This window comes from Rattus norvegicus, chromosome 7, assembly GCF_021556685.1.
Source record: "Rattus norvegicus strain SHRSP/BbbUtx chromosome 7, alternate assembly SHRSP_T2T, whole genome shotgun sequence".
NCBI classification, from domain to species: Eukaryota; Metazoa; Chordata; class Mammalia; order Rodentia; family Muridae; genus Rattus; species Rattus norvegicus.
The window spans coordinates 26,333,789-26,354,873 of record NC_141540.1 but is presented as its reverse complement, the minus strand read 5'-3'; the positions used below and the strand labels follow the sequence as shown (position 1 = coordinate 26,354,873).

Sequence of the window (21,085 nt, the reverse complement as noted above, 5' to 3'; positions counted from 1 at the left end):
ATATGTTACAGTGTACAGATGGTGACTTTAGAGAATTGAAACTGAATTTCTACCAACCCCAAGTGAGAAAGACGTCGTCGTCATGGGGCTGCAGCTTAAATGAGTTCAAAGAGAGGTACAGGCCTGGCTGGATTTCTCCAAGTCGTGTGCACAGGGGAGAGCTGCACTGCAGCACCAAAGCTGGACAACACTCATGGGCATGTCACAACTTAACATTTCTGTCCTGTCCTGGACACAGAAGTCTCTCTCTAGCAAGGGAAATCTAAGTCCATTAAAGCATGGTTAATATAGGACTCCTTCAGAACATTTGATTGTTGCAATACATACCATACTATGTAACAGTACACTATAATATGTACAGTACGTAGTATGTTCTTGTAGAGTGTATGCGGTTATGTACAATAGTATGCAGCAGTATGACCACTGCATAATTATACTGCACTACTTTTGAATTCTTCAAAATTCAGTCTTTTATTGATAGTTGTACAAAAATACATTTTCCTAGAGTTGAAAAAATATTATACAGTATTTCACCTAGGCTTTTTATTTCATTGCAACATTAATATTTTTGTATCTTTTGCTAGTATCTTTAGATTCATTATAAGAGTTTTGTGTATTTTTCCCAATCTGGCCCCTATTTGATGCCATTTCAACGTTTTTTAGTATTTTGACGAAAATAATACCACAATGATAAAGTCATACCCATTTTCTTTAGTCATTTACACATGTATATACACATATGTGGGCACTTATACATATTAGAATGTACATATTTCTATGCTATATTGTGTAGAATACAATTCTATTATATGTCAACATATACAGTTTGCTCAATATGATTTCTGTGAATGTTATCAGTCAAGGGAAATATTAAGAGCCTGAATAAACATGGACAATATTTGCAGAATGCATATAAAGTTGAAGATGTATATAAGCAAAAATGCAGTGTATCACTCACAGCTTTCCTATCAAATGCACTTTAAAATGTTTAATAGATTAAAAATATTTAAATTATCTTTACCCGCTTTTTTGTTTTTCTCAAAATGTGTGTCCTGGATGACTTGAATGCTGCTCAAGATTCTTTTGACAATAGTAATCAAATGTCTTACAGGTACTTCTGATATTTCTATTCAGTTGATCACTGTTCAATAATTGTACCAAGTTGATTACTGTAATTTTTTATCACTTTGAGCATATAAATTTCATGTGTGAGTATATACCTTTGATTCTAGCTCTTGGGAGGCAGAGGCAGGTAGAGCTCCTTTTTGAGGCCAACCTGGTCTACATAGCAAAAACCTATCTTAAAAAAAAATCGATCGATAAATAAGCAAATAAATGAAAAAGATTTAAAATATTTGACATTAATATGAACACAACCACATCTTTAACAAAAACTGATTTTTTATTGCAGATAATTCATATAATCAATTTACAAAATGTTATATAGTGTCATATGGGAACTCAATTTCATCGTAAATTAAACCTGCTATTCTCTTTTCATTGGTTGACCTTAGTTAACATTTTCATTCACTTATACAATGTATTCTGATTATTCTCTTCCCCACATTGCCTCATCCCCTCCCCATAACTTAAACATACATAATCTTCTAAATTCAGGCTTTCCAATGTCTGATTTCTCTTTTATTTATTATATATTCCTTTACTTTTCCATCTGTGTTTTATGATATCTTAATAAAAAACCTATTCTGTCATTAGCATTATCTCAGTGTTTTGGTAGGAGACATTCACATTCTTTAATAGCTTGTCATCAGTGCAAGAAATGACATCGAGTTCTCTCTCTGTGTCTCTTCTGTCTCTCTCGTCTCTGTCTCTCTGTCTCTCTCTTTTTCTCTGTCTCTCTCTGTCTCTGTCTCTCTCTCTCTCCATCCTGTCCCCAGTTATTTTGTTTTCTAATACAAGGTCTCACACTTTAGTCTAGGCTAGCCTTGAGCTCAAGGCAATCCACCTGCCTCAGCCTTGTGAGTGTTGGGATTCCAGGCATACACCATCTTGCCCAGTGAATTCTGTGACTCTCTTACATCCCTTTACCATTTCTGAATTATGTTTAATATTGCTGTGACCCTTTTCTAGCTCCTAGATGTAGATACATTAACTTGATTAAAAGGTTTTATTGTTTAAAGATGTGTTTATTTATATATATATGAGCACTCTGTTTGCAAGTGTGCCTGCATGTCAGAAGAGAGCTTCAGACAAAAGAGGGCATTGGATCCCACTACAGATAGTTGTCAGTCACCATGCAGTTGCTGGGAATTGAACTTGGGAGCTCTGGAGAAGCAGCACTCTTAACCACCAAGCTATCTCTCCAGCCTGATAAAAAAGATTTTAAATTTCATTCTTTTTTGTGTTTGTTTGTAGCCTTTCTTCCTGAGAACACTGCGATGGAATCTCCAAATGGTACTTATTGGCATTTGGTGTAGAAGGAGCCATACGTGTGTTGCTAATATACTATAATCGAGTCCATGGATACGACCACTCTTCTCCAGGGAGAATCCTGACTGTTCCTCTGTTGGATGGATTCCCTCCTATTTTTCCTTACTTGTAAACTGTTACTCAGGTTTTGTACTTTTATGATGAAGTTGGGGCTCAAAAAATTCATACTGTTTTAAAGAAAACATGCTGTACCTTAAAACTTTATCTTAGAGCAATTTAAGAAGTGTAGGAATGGCTTATTTTTTAAAAGCTTTGAAAGAACTCACCACTAACGTACTGAGATAATAGCACCTACCTCACCCAACCGTTTTCTGTTTCTGATTATGTGTTTTTATTACATGCCTGTGCAAAATCAGGAAAGCATGACTAGTAAATCAATTAGTCAGACACTTGCAGCTCAGAATAATGGCTTTTTGTTGGTTCCTTTGTTTGCAGGCTGGGGATTGAACCCAGGGCAAACCCTTTACTACTAAGCTGCATTCCTAGCCCTGAACAGTGTTTCTTAAAATGTAATAAAAATCAATTGAACCTTTCGCTGATCACAGTAACTTGTTATTGTTTTTACTGGTTAATAGCTTGCCAGTTTCGCCCATTTGTTTCGGAATGCATACTACTTTTGTGTTGGATTACTTTATTCGATTGTGTTTTTACTTTCTTACTGTGTTTGGCTCATTACTTCCGTGCTAGGCATTTTGGGCACAGAATTAATTCACGACATTTCTAATCTCATTTCCTGAGTATTATGTGCTAAGAGAGAGAAATTCACTTGCAGAATCTCCTGGCATGTGTTCGTTGTTACTCTAGCTTCCTGCTGAGGGGACTACTGTGGAACATTGGCTTTCATTTTTGTGAGCTTGTCTCTGTAGAACTCTATTCTTTTTATTTAATTATAAGTGTAGTGGGAGAATATGGTGTCAGCAGAAGGGCATTTGTCCATCTCCATATACGATTAATTTGTGTAACTAAAGAGGATGTTTTAATCCTTTGTTCCAGGTATACTCTCCATATATTGTATCGTTTGCTTTACTTCTCCTGTGCCCATCAGCCGTGGACTTCCTCTCCTATTTGTCTAAAGATTCTGCCGTATATTTTAGTGCCTTCACCTGCAGTCATATTTCTGAGGGTCTCCTGCTGCTCCCATATGTGCTTACAGACAATGCTTCCAGGATGTTATGGCCCACCCATAGGTTCCTATTCTCAGCATTCAGATTAATTCTTGACTGATCATCTGCTGTCAGTGTCCTGCGATTCTTAGTCATCTCAGCACTTGCCCTTTGCAGAGAGCCCTCCTGCCTGAGTCATGTAGCCAACCCTGTGCAGTCAATGGCCTTGCTGAGGTACATTTTGTCCAGGCTGATTGGAGATACTTTGTTGGATTTTCTAGATAAGACACTGTATCATCTAAATGAAATACGACTCTAGCAGACAGTTTGGAGAAAGTCCTCTCGTTAGCCTGCACCCCGACCAGGGTGAAATTACTGCAAGCAGCTTTCTCTGTGTCTACTTCATTTAATGTCAAATGTTCCATTGTTGCTTCCAGAGGAGCTTGAGGCCAGGTGTCCACCAGATGGGACCAAGCTCAGGCCCCACCAGTTCTTTAGTTTGGAGCAGCTGGAGTAAAAGGAAGCTCTGGTTTTAATCTTTTTCTTCCAGAATCCTTCTGCCTTAATTACATCCTACCATCACCCTGGAGGTTCAAGACTCACATTTCTTCAAAATACATCCCTTCTCTGGGGGAGTGGAGGAGGCAGCTGAGACGTCTCTGTGCGGTCCAGAGACTGGAGATGTCTTTGGTAGAGAGCCCTAGTTCTCATATGTTCTTTCATTTTGATCCTGGGAATAATCCCAACCAGTGATCCTCGTTACACCTACCTGCCTTTCAGAATTGATGAGTGCATTTCTCTAAGACAGTCTTTGTTTGCTAAGCAGGCACCTCTCTTTTTCAATGACACCATCTGTTTCTCTCAGGGTTCTAGTTCTCTCTCTTTGGAATCATCAGCTTAGATTTAGAAGACTAAAGCAGTTTTTATTTTTTAGGGATTCTTGTTTTTTTTTTTCAATTTACATCCCAATCACCCCTACCCTCATCCCTTCTCTCCTCCCTGTCCCACCCTTACAAATCCCTCCCCCATTACCTCCTCCTCCCCTTCTCCTCAGAGAAAGGGAAGCCCCACATGGGTACTGCCCCACCCTGGAACATCCAGTCATAGCAGGCCTAAGTGCATCCTCTCCCACCAAGGCACAACCAGGCAGTCCAGTTAGGGGAAGAAGACCCAATAGCAGGCAACAGAGTTGGAAACAACCTCTATTCCAATTGTTAGGGGACCCACATGAAGACCAAGTAGCACATCTGCTACAAACGTGTAGGAGGCCTAGGTCCAGCCCCTGCATGCTCTTTGGTTGGTGGTTCAATCTTTGTGAGCCCCTGTGAGTCCAGGTTAGTTAACTCTGTAGTAGAAGACTAAAATGGTTTTAAAGCTCAATACGGATGGACAAGTGGATGTGCAAATAATCCCCAAGCCAATAGGTCAAGAAGGAATCCATTGTTAACGGACTTCAATAGGACACACTGCATATCCATATTCCATGATAGAACATTATTCTATTCTATTCTATTAAAAATGGAAACAAGGAGGCTGCTAAAAATAACCTTTAGTGAAACAGTGAGAAGGGATGTACCTTACATAGAGTTGGAGCTGAGATCTCCTGTGTGTACCAGAAATAGTATGTAGATTATTGCTCCTTTTAAGTCCTATTCATGTTGCTCTTGTGACTTGCTCCACCATCAACCCTGGGAACAAGATATAAAGACTAGTTACTATTTTTTATTTTATTTGAAGCATTTTTATTACATTTAGAGAGAAACAGAGAGAGAGACAAAGAGAGAGACACAGAGAGAGGACAGAGAGAGACTATGTGTCTGTCTGTTCAGAGGTCACTCCTCTTCCTCCACCAAGTCTGTCCTAGAGACTGAAGCCCACTTTTTATGCCACAAGTACCTTTACCTTCTGACTCAAATCACTGGCTCCCAGTCATCGTTTTTATCCCCCATGTGACCAAGTTGGAACATAATAATCCCCGAGGATTATTGTTTCATATCAAGCAGTAATTGACTACCAGGGTTCTGATGTACACTCCCAGGCAGTGTGCCTCTGATCTGGCTTAGTCACCCAGCCAGTGCGCTTCCTATTCACCTAAAGTGGACAGAAGTCTTGACTTCCCCGAAAATAGGAGTGCCTACACTACATTGTTGGATGGAAATGCTTACAGACCACCAAGAGAAAATGGCTTAGAGAAGGAGGACCTTGAACTAAGCCCCCTGTTTAGAAGGGAAACAGAGATGTAGTGGAGACAATGGGGATCTTTTTCATGGCTGAAGTGTCAGTGCACACTAATAAGATCTTTGGAGAGTGATGGGTGGGTAAAGAACGTTACCTGGCTCAGTCAGTGCTCTGTGGAGGGAGGAAGGCAGAGCTTGATCCTAGAGTATATGAAAGAGAAGCCAACTTTATTTTGGATGCGATGTGAGTTGAAACCCTGAAGTACAACACCAGACTGTACTTTGATCAAATTGTGCCACGCTCCTAATTGTTCCCGACTGTCACAAACACAGCAAGCACACAACATCAAAGCAGTTACCGTATCAGGAAAAAGGCACTTATAATTGAACAAGTAACCTGGATCTCTGCTCAATGACAGAGAGAAAGGAGACCTAATTTACAAAGCAGGAGAAATGGGCCAGTGAAGTGAAATGGTGCAACCCAGGTTCTAGAAATACACTGTGACAAAGGTATTTGATTTCAATACAGTAAAACTACACAGGAGAGAAATGTGCATTTGGAAGAAGGCTACAATGTTTCATTGTTTCAGATCAAATAGTAATTCCATTAAAATAGACTAGGAAGAACTTGGGGGTGAGGCAGCTGCTGCTGCTGCTGCTGCTAAACATTTAATTTGATTGCAATTATAAATTTAAAAAAAAAGACACCAGTGATTGAACACTGAGAATCCACAGGTCAACCAGAATCTTTCATTATGACCCTTTGCCTTGGGACTGGAACTGCCCCAACCCTCCTGGCAGATAATTGCCTTCCCAGTTCTCAAGGTTCACAGGAAAAGGCAATTCCAAGACTCCACTGGTAATGCATTCCAGTGCCTGATAGCAGAGCAGGGAAGGTTTCCCTTATCCCAGCCTAGCTCAGGGTCCATGATTCCAATGGTAACAAGATCTTCAGAGATCATCTGAGGCTATCTCCCTGGAGCACCTAAACACCACTTAAGTACAGAGGACAATTTGTACAGGACTCTAATGGAGACAGAAAATAAGAAGCACAGTAGCCTGTGCTGTAGGCTTCTCCACTGTGACCTTCTGACCTCACATGGCAAGTGAGTTCCATCACTTCCTCTAAGGCCAGGCTCACACAAGCCTGACTTCCTTCCTTTGCCCCTCTCCAAGTTCCATATAGTGTAGGATGCCTTGTGTTGAGCCTTCCCACTACCACCTTTGTGTGACAGCACTGTTCCTCACAGGTGTTTCAGGTACCTTTTCCATCAAGGATGCGGTAAAGTTTGGCCTTGTTTTTTCTTATGTGTGTAAGTGGGAGCTGTCTAGAGAAGCTCCCTGTTGCCAACTTCTTTGGTTATAGCAACAGATTTCTGAATATTTCAACCATTTTTGTGTGGTATGTTATTTGTGGTAGGGATCTCTGACTAATTATGGAGTTGAGTACTATACCAAACTATTCCACAAAATAGAAACAAAGGGAGCACTATCAAATTCCTTCTATGAAGCCACAATTATTCTTATCCTAAACCACACAAAGTCCCAACAAAGAGAGAGAACTTCAAACCAAATTCCGTTACTAATATCAACCCAAAAACATTCAATAAAATTCTTGCAAGCTGAATCCAAGAACACATCAAAACGATCATCCATCTTGATCAAGTATGCTTCATCCCAGGATGAAGGAATGGTGCAATATATGAAAATCCATCAAGGTAACCCATTATATAAACAAACTCAAAGAAAAAAACGACATGATCATTCCATTAGCTTCGAAGATGCATTTGACTAAATTCAACACCCCTTCATGAATAAAGTCCTGGAAAGATCAGAAATTCAAAGCACATACCTAAACATATTAAAAGCAATATAGAGCAAGCCGGTAGCTAACATTAAACTAAATTGAGAGAAACGTGAAGCAATCCCTCTAAAATCAGGGCCTAGACAAGGCTGCCCACTGTCTCCCTACTTATTCAATATAGTTCTCGAAGTCCTAGCCAGAGAAATCAGACAGTGAAATGAGCTCAAAGGGCTACAAATTGGAAGGGAAGAATTAAATTATTAAATTTTAATTTTTACCGGGTATGTTGAATCAAAAGCATATTAAAACTCCAAAGAAAACAAAACAGCTTTTTAAGACCCCAAACAGAAAAATATCAAACTCTCAAATTAGTCTTTTTTCTTTGCCCTTCTGTTATTAAATTAATATAAATCTTAACACTCCCACATTAATGTTCGACTGACTTTAGAAATGAATGAATTCTGTTCTTATTCCTAATACTACTGTGTTTAATGCATGTTTTCAAATAGCCGTTTCTTGAATAACACCATATAAGCCCCAGTGCCATCTCGAAATTGTCAGAAGTTAATAGAAACAATACCATATTTTATTTTCAGATATTCTACGCATACAACCCCTTTTTTTCCTGATTTTGATCCAAACTCTCTTCAATCAACATACAGTAGATTCTTAATTGGTTAAGATGAATTTTTCTAAGTAGAACTTATTGGGAATGTGTGTATGGAAGAGGCAATACAACAGAGCACAACAGAAATGGACTTAGTCAAAACACCTACATTTATGCCTCTTACTAAGTTACGTTATAAGCAGCATGCTTACCCGAGTTTATCTCTGACAGACTGCTCTGATAATGACTAAAATTGGTGAACTCAATTTATAAAGTATAAAGTAGCATGATGTATTTGAATTTGTTTCAATGAAGTTAGAAAAGTCCCCCCCACTAGATTTTCCTATCTTAGCTGCCTTATTCACTGAATTGAATTGTAGTAAACTATTATGTCACATCCACTCAAAATCGATTCATGAAACTTAATAGGTAAATACTGAATATTAAGGAAAAGCTAGAATACATAACTTGTTTATATGTGTGCATACATGTTAAGCTAAAAATGTCAGTTAGTTTTTAAAATATTAACTTAATAAAAACTTTAGAAATGAAAAATCATCAAATCATGTTTCGCTTTTATCTACTTAAAGCCATATTTTCTATTTTGTTTCCTACATGAGAACTACCTTATTCCTTTGAACAGTAAATCCCCTTTGTGTTATTTCATGCTAATGAAATGGCAGGGAGTAAGATTATTAAATTTTTTCCTTCTTTCACTATCTTACAATTTCAGTTTTATTCTAAATGGAACTACTATATATGCTATGCATCTTCTGCACTATTTAGAACCTGACTTGACTTGATTTCCTAATAGACAATCTATCCATCTCTACTCAATTTTTTTATTCAAAAATAAACTCAAAACAAAAAACATTAGTTCTCTAATTTTTATAGGATTCCATTTCTCAATATCCCATTTTGTATGGATGAATTTACAATATATTTACATTTGATGGTTCTTTTTACTGGTGTCTGTACCACAATACATGGATATATTTCAACTTAGAAGTGTAATATTTCACCAGTTAACCAGAGTATAAGTTATAATGCACTGATTCTCAGTACTGCAGGGGTACTATTAAATGTCTAGAACATTTCTGGATGTCACCAGTGAAGTAAACTTCTGGCATGTGGTAGGCAGCCAGGGATATTTCCATAACAATGGATTCCCATAACAAAGTATTACTGGGACCAAAACCTGTACAGGGATATGATGAAAAATCCTGTAATGGGTACCTCTAGAACTAAAGATCAAAATAATTGTTTGGGAGAACTTGCTTTTCATTGTTCATAATAGTGGTTTGCTTGCTTACAAAAATTAGAAAAAAATCTCAAATGTCTTCTAAATGTATTCTGTGTACTAAAGTAAAATGAATGTTTGAGAAAAGTTTAAAGAGAATGAAAATAAAGCAGTAAATATTATAGGATGCTCGATTTGGGCTTAAACTACCTGTTTCACCAGAGTAAACATAAAATCGGTTTCACCCTAATAGTGTAAACTGTATTAAAGAAAGCACACCATATCCTGGTCCTTATCCTTGAGTAGGTGGCACTCAAAACCACGAAAGCAAAGAACTCCATTTTAATAAGACCTAATGCCTACAGTATGCTCAATATTGTTGTATTTAAAACACCCACTACTGATAAACGCTTTAGTTACTTCTTTTAAAATATGATCAAAACCACTCCACAACCAAATACTTGTAAGTCAAATTTTGATGTTCAAGAAAGTGTTAAGTTTTAAACTTAAGAGATAGGGCCTTATTATGTAACTCTGGCTGGCCTGAAGCTTGCTATGAAGACCAGACTGGCTTCAAACTCATGCCTCTATTTCTTGAGTACAACAGATTTTAAACGACGTCTTATGTTGCCAAAGTTGACTTGAATTTCTAAAGGGCTCAAGTGATCCTCTTGCCTTGGCCTCTGGTCCCCACTCACCCCAATAGTTGAGATTTTCCACACATCTACATGCCCACTACTGACACTGGTGGAAAAGTATAATCTTACCCACCAATAGACTGTAATAGCATACTGAAAACAAATTGTAATAAATTTAAGGCAGATTAATTATATCTCCAAATGTGCTATGACTTAACGGGAAATGTTAGAATACCAGCAATGAACTTGGAGGCTAGCACACACAAACTTTGCTATTACGTACAGTAATATATTCCATTATATTTGAATATCCACATAACAAATAGTGCTAGAAGCTGAGAATACTGTTATTAAAGATTTTAGGATAACGTTTTTGAAATGCAATTAAATCACTGTACTAGGCAAATTTCCATGTATGTCACAAATACTAGCTAATATAAAGTCTGAAGTCCTCACATTTCAAAAACTAATGTAGTGAGTAACTGCCCGGTATTGTCAGATCTTAATTATTGTAATAGATAATTCACAATTGTGATTCTCAATTATTGCAAATGTTTACAAAAGTCCCACTTAATTTTCACATCTGTCATAAACTGTATGAATTTCTTCCTTTACCTTTAAAGTGCAAAAAATTATAAACAAGATGCAACATACAATGGATTTGTGACTAAATGGCCATCAACGTTTACAGTACTGATTCTGAGGCAGAGTCTTACTGTAGCCTAAGTTATCCTGGAAGATCTAAAGCTAGCGTCCTGTGGTGGGGTACAGCACGTGTCCTGTCTAGCTATCCCCTCCTCCACCCTTTCCTCAACACAGCTCAGGCCTCTAGGGCTCTCCCCCAGCCCATGCACACCAGAAGTTAAACACACAGCTGAGGCAAAGCTGCCTCCACCACTCAGGCACCACTGTCCACAGAGCCTGACCAATGGCAGCCTTCGAAGGCCCGCCTCCAGCCTCCCAATAACCATACTTGCTAAGTCACCCTAGACACAGCAGCTAATCCAAAAGTCCACAGGCTCTGAGGCTGCCAGCTTAGGCGCCACCTGGCAAAGGAGCCCGCACTGACTCCTACCCGGAAGCTGCTCCAGACAAGGGCCTGTGCGGCAGGGTGGGGCGTGGGAGGCCGCGGGCCTGACCCAAGGCTTACTCCTCTGGGCACCTCCGCCCAAAGGCGGGAAAGGGCTGTCACAGGATGCCCAGGTCCTGCACATGGCCCACCCTGGACCAGCCCGAGGTCCCCAGGGCTGCCATTGGCCACCGGCCGACCCCCATCTTCCTGGGGCCCCTCAGTGCTTGTGTAGGCCGCAAAGTCAGCAAGGCCACGACTCCCGCCCTCCAGGATTTACCCTGGTGGCTGTCTGGTGGGGGAACCCAGAACCGGAAATTCGAAGGAACCCCTTTTGCCCTCTCCCCATTTCTTTGTGCTACACCCAAAAAGCCGAATTTCAACCTCCATGTAAGGAGTCTGCAGCTTAGGGCTGGTCTTCACTGTCACCCGGGACCTCCCCTAGACTCACCGTGATGGCGGCCGGAAGTCTGGTGCAAAAATAACTCGAAGGTGGCACCACTGAAGCCATGTGGTTAGCAGCTTCTCAGGGCAGCTGCGGAGTGGCAGCCTGGCCGCCAACGGGCAAAAAGCCAAGGTGGCTGTTGAAGGAGAGCCGAGGGCCTCCAAGGCAGCTGAGCAGACTTGGCGGGAGCCTGTGAAACACTGAGGTGTGGGTGGCTCGCCCTAGGGAAAGACTGTGGGTGGCTGGCCTTGTCCTGGGCTTCAGCCAATGGGCGGCAGCGCTCGGCCCTCGCCGGGGGGCCTGGGGACCCACGTCGCCCATCTGAGTATCTGAGGGGTACGCATGGGGCATGCGCGAGGAACAGTGCTCAGTGCAGAGCTAGGCCGGAGCCTCGCAGATGTACAGACTTGAGCCACTCCCCTGCCCCCCAGAACCGTGTCTGAAGACCCTTTGAAACAAGTCCTGTGCAGAACCGTGGTCAGAGTTCTGTCAGGAAACCATTTATTCAGGTCATACCCTCAAAATGGCGCCTGCAATACATAGGGTTATCCTGTCTGAAAAGCTCAGCGACCAAACTGAAAAGTAACAAAATGCCTGTAGAAAGAGAAAATAACAGGCCCGTCTAGAAAGAAGGCCTTGCCTGGCCAGACCCCTTTACCCCTTTCTCCAGCCACATTTAGCAGATGAGTCCGGTTGCATATTGGAGGACATACTCACAGACTGGCCCTTCAGCCGTCAGGACTTATGTTTTTCCTTCCGTTTTTTTCTCCCTTTCCGATGATAAGTACCTGAATTATCAGGTACAAGGGACACACAGCAGTGAACACGCAAGAGAATATTTCTCACGTCGTGGCACTTAAGTTGCAATGCGAGCTTTTCCTTGTAAGCTTTACAGAAACCAGCTAGGCCGTGAAAATCTCGTATCACAGAACCCCTTCAGCGCCTTATTCCGTCATGATTACCTTTTGTACTGAAGAAAAGTATTAGGTGTTTTTCTTTTTCTTTTCTTTCTTTCTTTCTTTCTTTCTTTCTTTCTTTTTTTTGAACTGGCAAAACGAGAGACTTAAAATTGCCATTAAAGATACAGTAATGCTGGATAAAATGATAACATAAGAAATAAAAAATAAAAATATTAGGGATAATGCACCCATTTAAAAGGGGGAAAATTCCAAGGTCCGGAAAATGAAAATAAGTTGGAAACTGCAGTGGTGAAAATCTGATTTTCCTCTGGCCTTTGATTGGTGACTACATTGTGGTGTGAATGGTCTAACAACGGGACTGGACTGTCCTAATTTTAGTACAGAGAAAAAAAAAAAAACACCACACCTATCTGGAGTGGTTGGTTCATGAGCATGGACAGATGGTTCTAACCTCTAGCTCTAGGCATAGTTGTGTGGGCTGGAGGGAAACTTTGAAATAGTGCAGACAGATGTGGAACTGAGCACCCTGCAGCATACCAGTACTCTGGAAAGGCAGCACCCTAAGGAAATGCATGGACTTGAGGAACGGAGAGCACAGTAGAATTTAGAGCAAAACACCACATCATTTAAGTCCAAATAGAATTTGACGCTCTACACCTGCATTTCCGGAGTTTGGCATTTATATTTATGACATGTTTATTACCAGAATCTCGAAATGAAGAAAATAGGCCTTCCCAGCTCACTATCCCCTTCCCTGCAAAAGATTCTTAGGCATGGTATTTTTTAAATGCTTGAAAAAGGGAGCAAAAGACAGTCTGGAGAGATGGTAAGGGGTCCTCACAGAAAAGGACTTTTCAAAGAGAACCCTACTGGAAGTGGGGCTTAGAGGTACAATCTCCTAACCCCAGCTGCTTGGGAGGAGAGGCTGTGAGGCAAAGAAAACAAAAAGTTCAAGGGTGCCCTGACGATTTAGAGACACTGTTTATACATAAATGGAAAGAGAGAACTACAGAGGATACTACACAGGAGAGAGTTCTTACCTAGCATAATAGAAGGATGTCCTGGCTTTAATTCCCTTAAGCACTTTCTCTCTCTCCCCCTTTCCCCCTCTCCCCCTCTCCCCCTCTCCTCTATATACTCCCTCTCCCTCTCCTCCCCGTGTCTGTGTGTGTGTCTGTGTGTCTGTGTGTCTGTGTCTGTGTGTGCATGTGTGTGGGCACTCCTGTGTGCATGTCTCTCTGTCTCTGTGTCTCTGTCTCTGTCTCTTTCTATGTGTGAATGTCTGTGTTTGTCTCTGTTCCCCCTCTCTCACAATACCCCTCCCGAAAGATTACAAAGCCTTTACCAGGAATAGGAATGGCATGTTTGGATTGCATGGACTTTTGTCTTTTTCTGTCTCTGCCTTTGGTCTTTTAAGACAGACTTTCTCTGGGAGGCCAGGAATTCTCTCTGTAGACCAGGCTGGCCTTACAGAGACCCACTTGCCTCTGCCTCCTGGGGAATGAACACTCCTGGTTCTTTTATTGCTTTCACATACACTTTAAATAGAAAACCTGATAAATATCTTCCCTCTTAAAGAATTCAAAGGCCTCTCAGGGTGTTTTTACTTGTAAAGCTCTTCTCCCAGTTTAAACTGGCTAGTTTTCAGGTTCCTTCTGTTAGACTCCTATAAGTCAGCCATGGTGGTTTTTAGACCAACCCACACAAAGAAACAACACTGTACTCTCCACATTACCTCCTGCTCTACCCTGCTCTCCTAGCTCCCTCCCAATTTAATCCCCCTATTCCAGTTGATCCTAGAGTATATGGAAGAGAAAACAAGTTTATTTTGGATGCGATGTGAGTTGAAACCCTGAAGTACAACACCAGACTGTACTTTGATCGAATTGTTCCTAATTGTTCCCGACTGTCACAAACACAGCAAGCACACAACATCAAAGCAGTTACCGTATCAGGAAAAAGGCACTTATAATTGAACAAGTATCCTGGATCTCTGCTCAATGACAGAGAGAAAGGAGACCTAATTTACAAAGCAGGAGAAATGGGCCAGTGTAGTGAAATGGTGCAACCCAGGTTCTAGAAATACACTGTGACAAAGGTATTTGATTTCAATACAGTAAAACTACACAGGAGAGAAATGTGCATTTGGAAGAAGGCTACAATGTTTCATTGTATCAGATCAAATAGTAATTCCATTAAAATAGACTAGGAAGAACTTGGGGGTGAGGCAGCTGCTGCTGCTGCTGCTGCTGCTGCTGCTGCTGCTGCTAAACATTTAATTTGATTGCAATTATAAATTTAAAAAAACACACCAGTGATTGAACACTGAGAATCCACAGGTCAACCAGAATCTTTCATTATGACCCTTTGCCTTGGGACTGGAACTGCCCCAACCCTCCTGGCAGATAATTGCCTTCCCAGTTCTCAAGGTTCATAGGAAAAGGCAATTCAAAGACTCCACTTGTAATGCATTCCAGTGCCTGATAGCAGAGCAGGGAAGGTTTCCCTTATCCCAGCCTAGCTCAGGGTCCATGATTCCAATGGTAACAAGATCTTCAGAGATCATCTGAGGCTATCTCCCTGGAGCACCTAAACACCACTTAAGTACAGAAGACAATTTGTACAGGACTCTAATGGAGACAGAAAATAAGAAGCACAGTAGCCTGTGCTGTAGGCTTCTCCACTGTGACCTTCTGACCTCACATGGCAAGTGAGTTCCATCACTTCCTCTAAGGCCAGGCTCACACAAGCCTGACTTCCTTCCTGTGCCCCTCTCCAAGTTCCATATAGTGTAGGATGCCTTGTGTTGAGCCTTCCCACTACCACCTTTGTGTGACAGCACTGTTCCTCACAGGTGTTTCAGGTACCTTTTCCTTCAAGGATGAGGTAAAGTTTGGCCTTGTTTTTTTCTTATGTGTGTAAGTGGGAGCTGTCTAGAGAAGCTCCCTGTTGCCAGCTACTTTGGTTATAGCAACAGATTTCTGAATATTTCAACCATTTTTGTGTGGTATGTTATTTGTGGTAGGGATCTCTGACTAATTATGGAGTTACTATACCAAGCTGGAGGGGTGCTGTGTTTGATCTGGTGGGGCTTTGCTATAGTCTACCTCTCACAGATAGGACTTTTAAAGCCCTGTAGGGAGGCCTCAACTCCTCCATTAATTCATTTTTTTTCTTTTTTCTCTTTTCCGGAGCTGGGGACCGAACCCAGGGCCTTGCACCTGCTAGGCAAGCGCTCTACCACTGAGTAAATCCCCAACCCCCATTAATTCATTTTTAATAGAACTGTTAATTTATACACAATGGACAATAGATATACTTTCTACTTCAAACCAGTTACCTTCCTTCATAGAACCAAACAATCGCTTTCAAAAGTACAGATGGTAGCTACCTGAAGGCGCTTATTTGCATAGGGTTATAAGGAAAAAGAAAGAAAGAACTATAAAGTATAGAGTTTATAGAAACTCAAAATATCGAAGGAAGAGGACTTAGGAAACAAGAAAGAGTTTATGAGTATTGAGGGACAAAGGTAGTCTTATTAATTCAAATCTACAAAATTATTGACGATCTATAATATTCAAACCCTTAGTTGGTGGGGTGATGGTAAATCCTATGTAATGTCAAAGGCTGACTAACTTTGCATCCAGAAAAAGCTTTATGTGGAGCTAACTCATGTGGACAAAGATTCATGAATAATTGAATAAGATATATAATAATGAGAGCCATTTGGAACTGTGTATTTAGTGCTTCAAGGGCCTTGAAACACTAATAAATTATTAAAATATATTATAGAAGCAATAAATGTTTATGTTTCTTGAAGGATACCTCCTACTTCTAAAGGTGAAAAGGAAAAAAAAATTCTATACCTAGCAGACACCACAGGCAGAAGGTGATGATGTCTAGCCTCCTCACAAAGATAGTGTGAAACTGTTGGCTACATTGAAGTAGGAGATTATACTAGAAAGAAACCCGAGGCCTAGCTTATAAATGTCCTTGTGCATATGAAAAGGAAATTTTCTTGAAGCAAGACCATTGGAGAGTTTGAATTTGAACAGAAATCCAACTCCACTTCATCCCTCACCCCTACCAAGGATCATTCTGTTGGAGCTGCAGACACAGCTTGGTCCTGGAAGGGAACTATGGCAAGCAGGGTAAGGAGGCAAGTACAGAAGTCTGTGTGGAGTATGCTAACACAGTAAGTAGTCCATTCTCATGGGAATGGGCTGGAGAGACATTTCTAGGTTAATTTGCAATGTCTCAGGGGGTTAAACGGAGCAACAGACTCAGGAGGTGGCTATTGATGCGGACTTTTTCAATGGTGCTACCCTGTGGGTTGAACACTCCTGAGTAACATATACAGTGTAGGAAAACCGGTTTATGGAGTTCACATGTAGTATGTTTTGACTAATGTGTCAGCCCAGAACCTTGGCAGACCTAGGGAACATGGCAACAATAGAGGGGTTAGCATCAAATGTTCTAGAAAAAGTCAACAGATATAAAAAGTGAAAACCAGCACTCAGTGTGTCAACCAGGATCTCTAGGAAGGCAGTTCTGATGGAAAAGGCAGAAAGCAGACAGAACAAAGGCAGCTTAGAAGGGGAGAAAGAACGAGAATCACAGAACAGATGTGTTGTGGACAGGGAGGCTTCATGTGAGGGAAGGAAAGTGAGAAGAGAGGGAGACAGTTAAGGGAAGCTCTATACAGTGTATTATGTGGAAGAAAGCAGCCTTGGTAAGAGAAATAGAGTGAGCAAAAAGGAGATAGAGAACAAGGACCTGTGCCATGTCAGTGATATCATAGGAGAGACCCTCCGTATTGTAGGTGACGTTGGTCTCTTCAGCTCAAGTTTTCTTTGCTCTGGCATCTCATTGACTGTTAGCTCACCGGCTCATGCTGGCTGGGAGTGAGGTGGGGAGGAGGGTGTCCTCTCTTCTTCATGGACTGTCCTTGAATTTGTAGTGTCACAGTGGAGGGGAGCGAGGGCTGGCAAATCTGCCTCAGCTAACATCATCAGGGACTTAAAACCATATGGAGTGATTTGAAGTCACTTACTTAGTGCTTCAGCATCCAGCCTTAGGGTGCTTCTGATGAAGGCATCTCCTCCCTGCCTGGCTTCTCAATTCCCTTCTCATTGCTTTGAACAGGGTCTCTTGAACTCTTTCCTGACGACTTTTAACTCACTAAATTTTTATGCCATCCATGTATATAAGTATTTAAAATAGGAGTACAGATGCGACATTTGCAGATGATAAATAATAAACTTATTTAAAAATAATTCCTTGTATACATATAGTTATTATTTATTAAATACAAAGTATGTCATAGTTAGGGTTTCTGTTTCTGTGAAGAAACACCATGGCCAAGGCAACTCTTAAAAAGAACCTTTAATGGGAGCTGGCTTACAGGTTCAGAAGTTCAGTTCAGGTCATTATCATCAAGGCAGAAAGCACAGCAGCATCCAGGCAGACATGGTATTGGAAGAACTAAACGTTCTACATCTTATTCCAAAGGGAATCAGGAGAGGACTGGCTTCCAAGTGGCTAGGACAAGAGTCTTAAAGCCCATACCAACAGTGACACACCTACTCCAACAAGCCTATACCTCTTAATTGTGCCACTGCCTGGGCCAAGCATATTCAACTCATCACAAAGCCAAGTTTCATTCTAATGAGATGATGTACCATGTGTATTTATTTTTACAAAAAGATTAAAAGCTTGGCTGGATATTAGCAGGATGAAGAACTTCTTCAATGTTTTTTAAACTTGATGGAAAATTTGATTTTATGATTGTCAGTGCAAAAGATACTGCTTTGCATAACTATGTAGCATAAAATGGCAGAAGACTGTAGAGGGCCATTTCAAAACTTGCTCGAAATTGTCTCATTTCCAAATCAAAATTCATTTAACAATTAAAAAAAAATAAAGCCCAAATCAAGGAGTTAAGTAGTGATTTTAAAGACACATCATTCTAACCCAAGGTGATCCAATACATGAATTAATATTTACATGCTGAGAACTGATGGTAGGAAAATATTAGAAGCCGTTGTTTTCTGTGATTAAACCAGCGTTTATCTAAGAGCAGAAAATTTTGTGTCTACCTTGAGAATGCTGCAGCTCTTGATACAAAGCGTTGGCAGGAGCTGCGGGGCTCCTGGCAGCAGCCTTGGTATCACACGGCATGTTTCAAGAGCTCTAACTACACTTTCAGGTCCAAGAGTGGTGAGGTCATGTGACACAGCATGGGTGAGTTCTGCCAGACACCACACATCCACCATGTATTTGACCTTGAATTGTAGAGGGCCGCTATAACATTCGCCACCACAAGATGGTGCTGGCTTCCACTGCGCCCCACGTGGAAGGCCAGGATAGCTTCCGCCATTACAAGATGGCGCTGGCCTCCACCGCGCCAGCCGACTTCCTTTCAGGAAGTTAACTGTGTGCGCATGTGCAAGAGTGCCTTCGTGCCAGGTCTTTGCCCACTCCGGGGCGTGCCTCATGAGATCATGGGTAAGCGACCAATGAGGTGTGGATGCACCGCGCTAGGGTGTATATAAGCCGCGCCATGCAGGCGTGCGGGACTTCTCCTTAAGATTGAACAAAAGTTTGGCTGCAGCAAGGATTCGTATGTCCCCGCGTGTTTTCTTGCTGGGGAGAGGTCGCGCGGGACATTGAATGAATTTTTGAACACATGCTCTGAACCCCTTTACTGTGGCCCAGGTTTTTGCACCCCTACACTTGCTTCTGTGACCCCATACAGAGTTGCTACTCACAGTCTAAGACTTTGGTACCTTGAGCACACTTAGAATACTTTGTTCTTTTCATCCCTGGAACCTTGTGCATGAGAGGCAAGTGCCCACCACTGAGCTGTACTCCATCATCTTCTGAAGGCATCTTCTCCTTTTATGTTGCTTTATGATACCAGAGTCAAGGCTGTTTCCAAAGATCTTGATTTCTTCTTGTTCTTACATTTGGCAATGGTGTGGGCCACTCCTTCAGGAAAGACTCCACCTTGTACTCAAGGGAAGGTGACAAGATCCAATCAATCACATCCTAATAGAGGAAGCTAATCACACCCAACACACACAGCTTCTCATTTGAAGCCAATTTTAGACCACTAGGGAGGTGAGTGGAGTGAGGGCAGGCAGATTGGAGGAACAGCCGATGTAGTTAAGTTTTCGAGGCAGTTGACTGTGTAAGAATCCTAGGGCAGCTTCTGAGCTAGGGAATCACGTGGGCAATCAGAAGACCAACAGTTTGGAGAACAAAGGTCCATGTCCAGTAGCAAAGAGTAAAATGTTGCCTGAAAGCACAGACGACTCTTCAGAGACAGAAGTCATATATTTGTCAGATAGCTTGGCTACATGACTTTTTTTTCTTCAGCTGAGTGGCAGCTTGGAGTATGCGAGGAAAAGGCCATGATTAGATATATGTAGACATATGTAGAAATATATCCATCTTGGCAAGGTGGACATGGGAGAGCAAGAATAAGAAGGGACCAGCATGCCACTCAGCATGTTAGGTTAAAAGTCTTGGCCATGAGGCCTGGTTGGTCAGGGGGAGGTAATACAAGAATGCTGGTGGGTTGAAAATGGGACAGGGTGGCTGACAGGTAAGTTTGGGGGAAAAGGGGCTGTGACTTGCATTAGTTAGTTTACATCGTCAACTTGACACAACCTAGACTTATAGAGGCATAGGCCAAGAGGAGAAATACTTGCTTACTGTATTGTTTGTAACGAAGAAAAACTCTTAACTGAGCATAAGAAAAAGGTTGGGAACCAAGAATTGCATGTTACAGGAACAGGCTCTCAGTGCCCACACCGACACAGCACGGAGATCCGTGCGTAAGCCTGCGGGATTATTAAAATCACATGCGGGATTAAAAAAAACACACATGCATGGGTTATTTTTGTTAAGAAGGAATGCCCATTCTGTAGCTTTATTTACCGAATATATACCCCAAGTTGACCAGGTGGAAAAATCTGGGAAGCACCGTGGGAAATCTTGGCCTAAGGCAGGATCCTCTAGGTGGTTATTGAAAACATCACTATTAGAGAACTCCTACTGGAAGACCTCTGCATTCTGTCCTCTCACAAATTCAAACACAATTATGACTGTAAATCTAATACAGCAAATGAAAAGCTGATTTGATAGTTCCTTCAAAACTCAGAAGATAAAAATATTTTGAGGCTAAACTATGAAAGGAGTTAATATGGAGGGTGGTGCTGGAAAAAGAATTAAAATATTGTTTATGCATAAGAAAACATTTGTTAATGTGTAGACCCTATTTGACTCTCCCAGTTCTTTTACAAAAGCCTGCCAGAGGATCAGAAGAATTAAAACACCCCAAGAATAACAGGGAGGGATTTTGATGTTTCATCTGGGGAAAGGGTGGGCATGTTTATGAATGTAAAGCTCATTTCCTTAGAGACTTCTTGGCAATTGGGTACCATATCATGCTAATGAGGGCAAGGTCTCTAAGTTCTGTCCCAAGGAACTCTCAGGTACTCCTGGTTCCAGGGAAAGTGCCTTTCCAGAAGAAGAAGTACAATGAGAGAAAAACTGGAGCTAGAACCAGGCAGGAGACTGGACCTCAGAGTGCCTGGGATAGGGAAGTGGGTGGAGCCTCTGGTG

General features: G+C 41.4%; 1 long non-coding RNA gene across 2 annotated transcripts in view; it reads right to left on the bottom strand.

The window, feature by feature from the left end:
- The window catches only part of LOC134479838 (uncharacterized), a 34,842-nt gene extending 22,957 nt beyond the window's left edge, over nt 1-11,885 (bottom strand). Inside the window, exons 1-3 of one of the 2 annotated variants that reach the window (XR_015625170.1) lie at nt 11,541-11,885; nt 5,887-5,932; nt 5,131-5,242 (exon numbers count right to left, since the gene is read on the bottom strand). This is a non-coding gene — a long non-coding RNA (uncharacterized LOC134479838). The remainder of the gene's footprint in view (nt 1-5,130; nt 5,243-5,886; nt 5,933-11,540) is intronic. The other variant, XR_015625171.1, reaches the window with a different exon arrangement.
- Between the last annotated feature and the right edge of the window lie 9,200 nt (nt 11,886-21,085).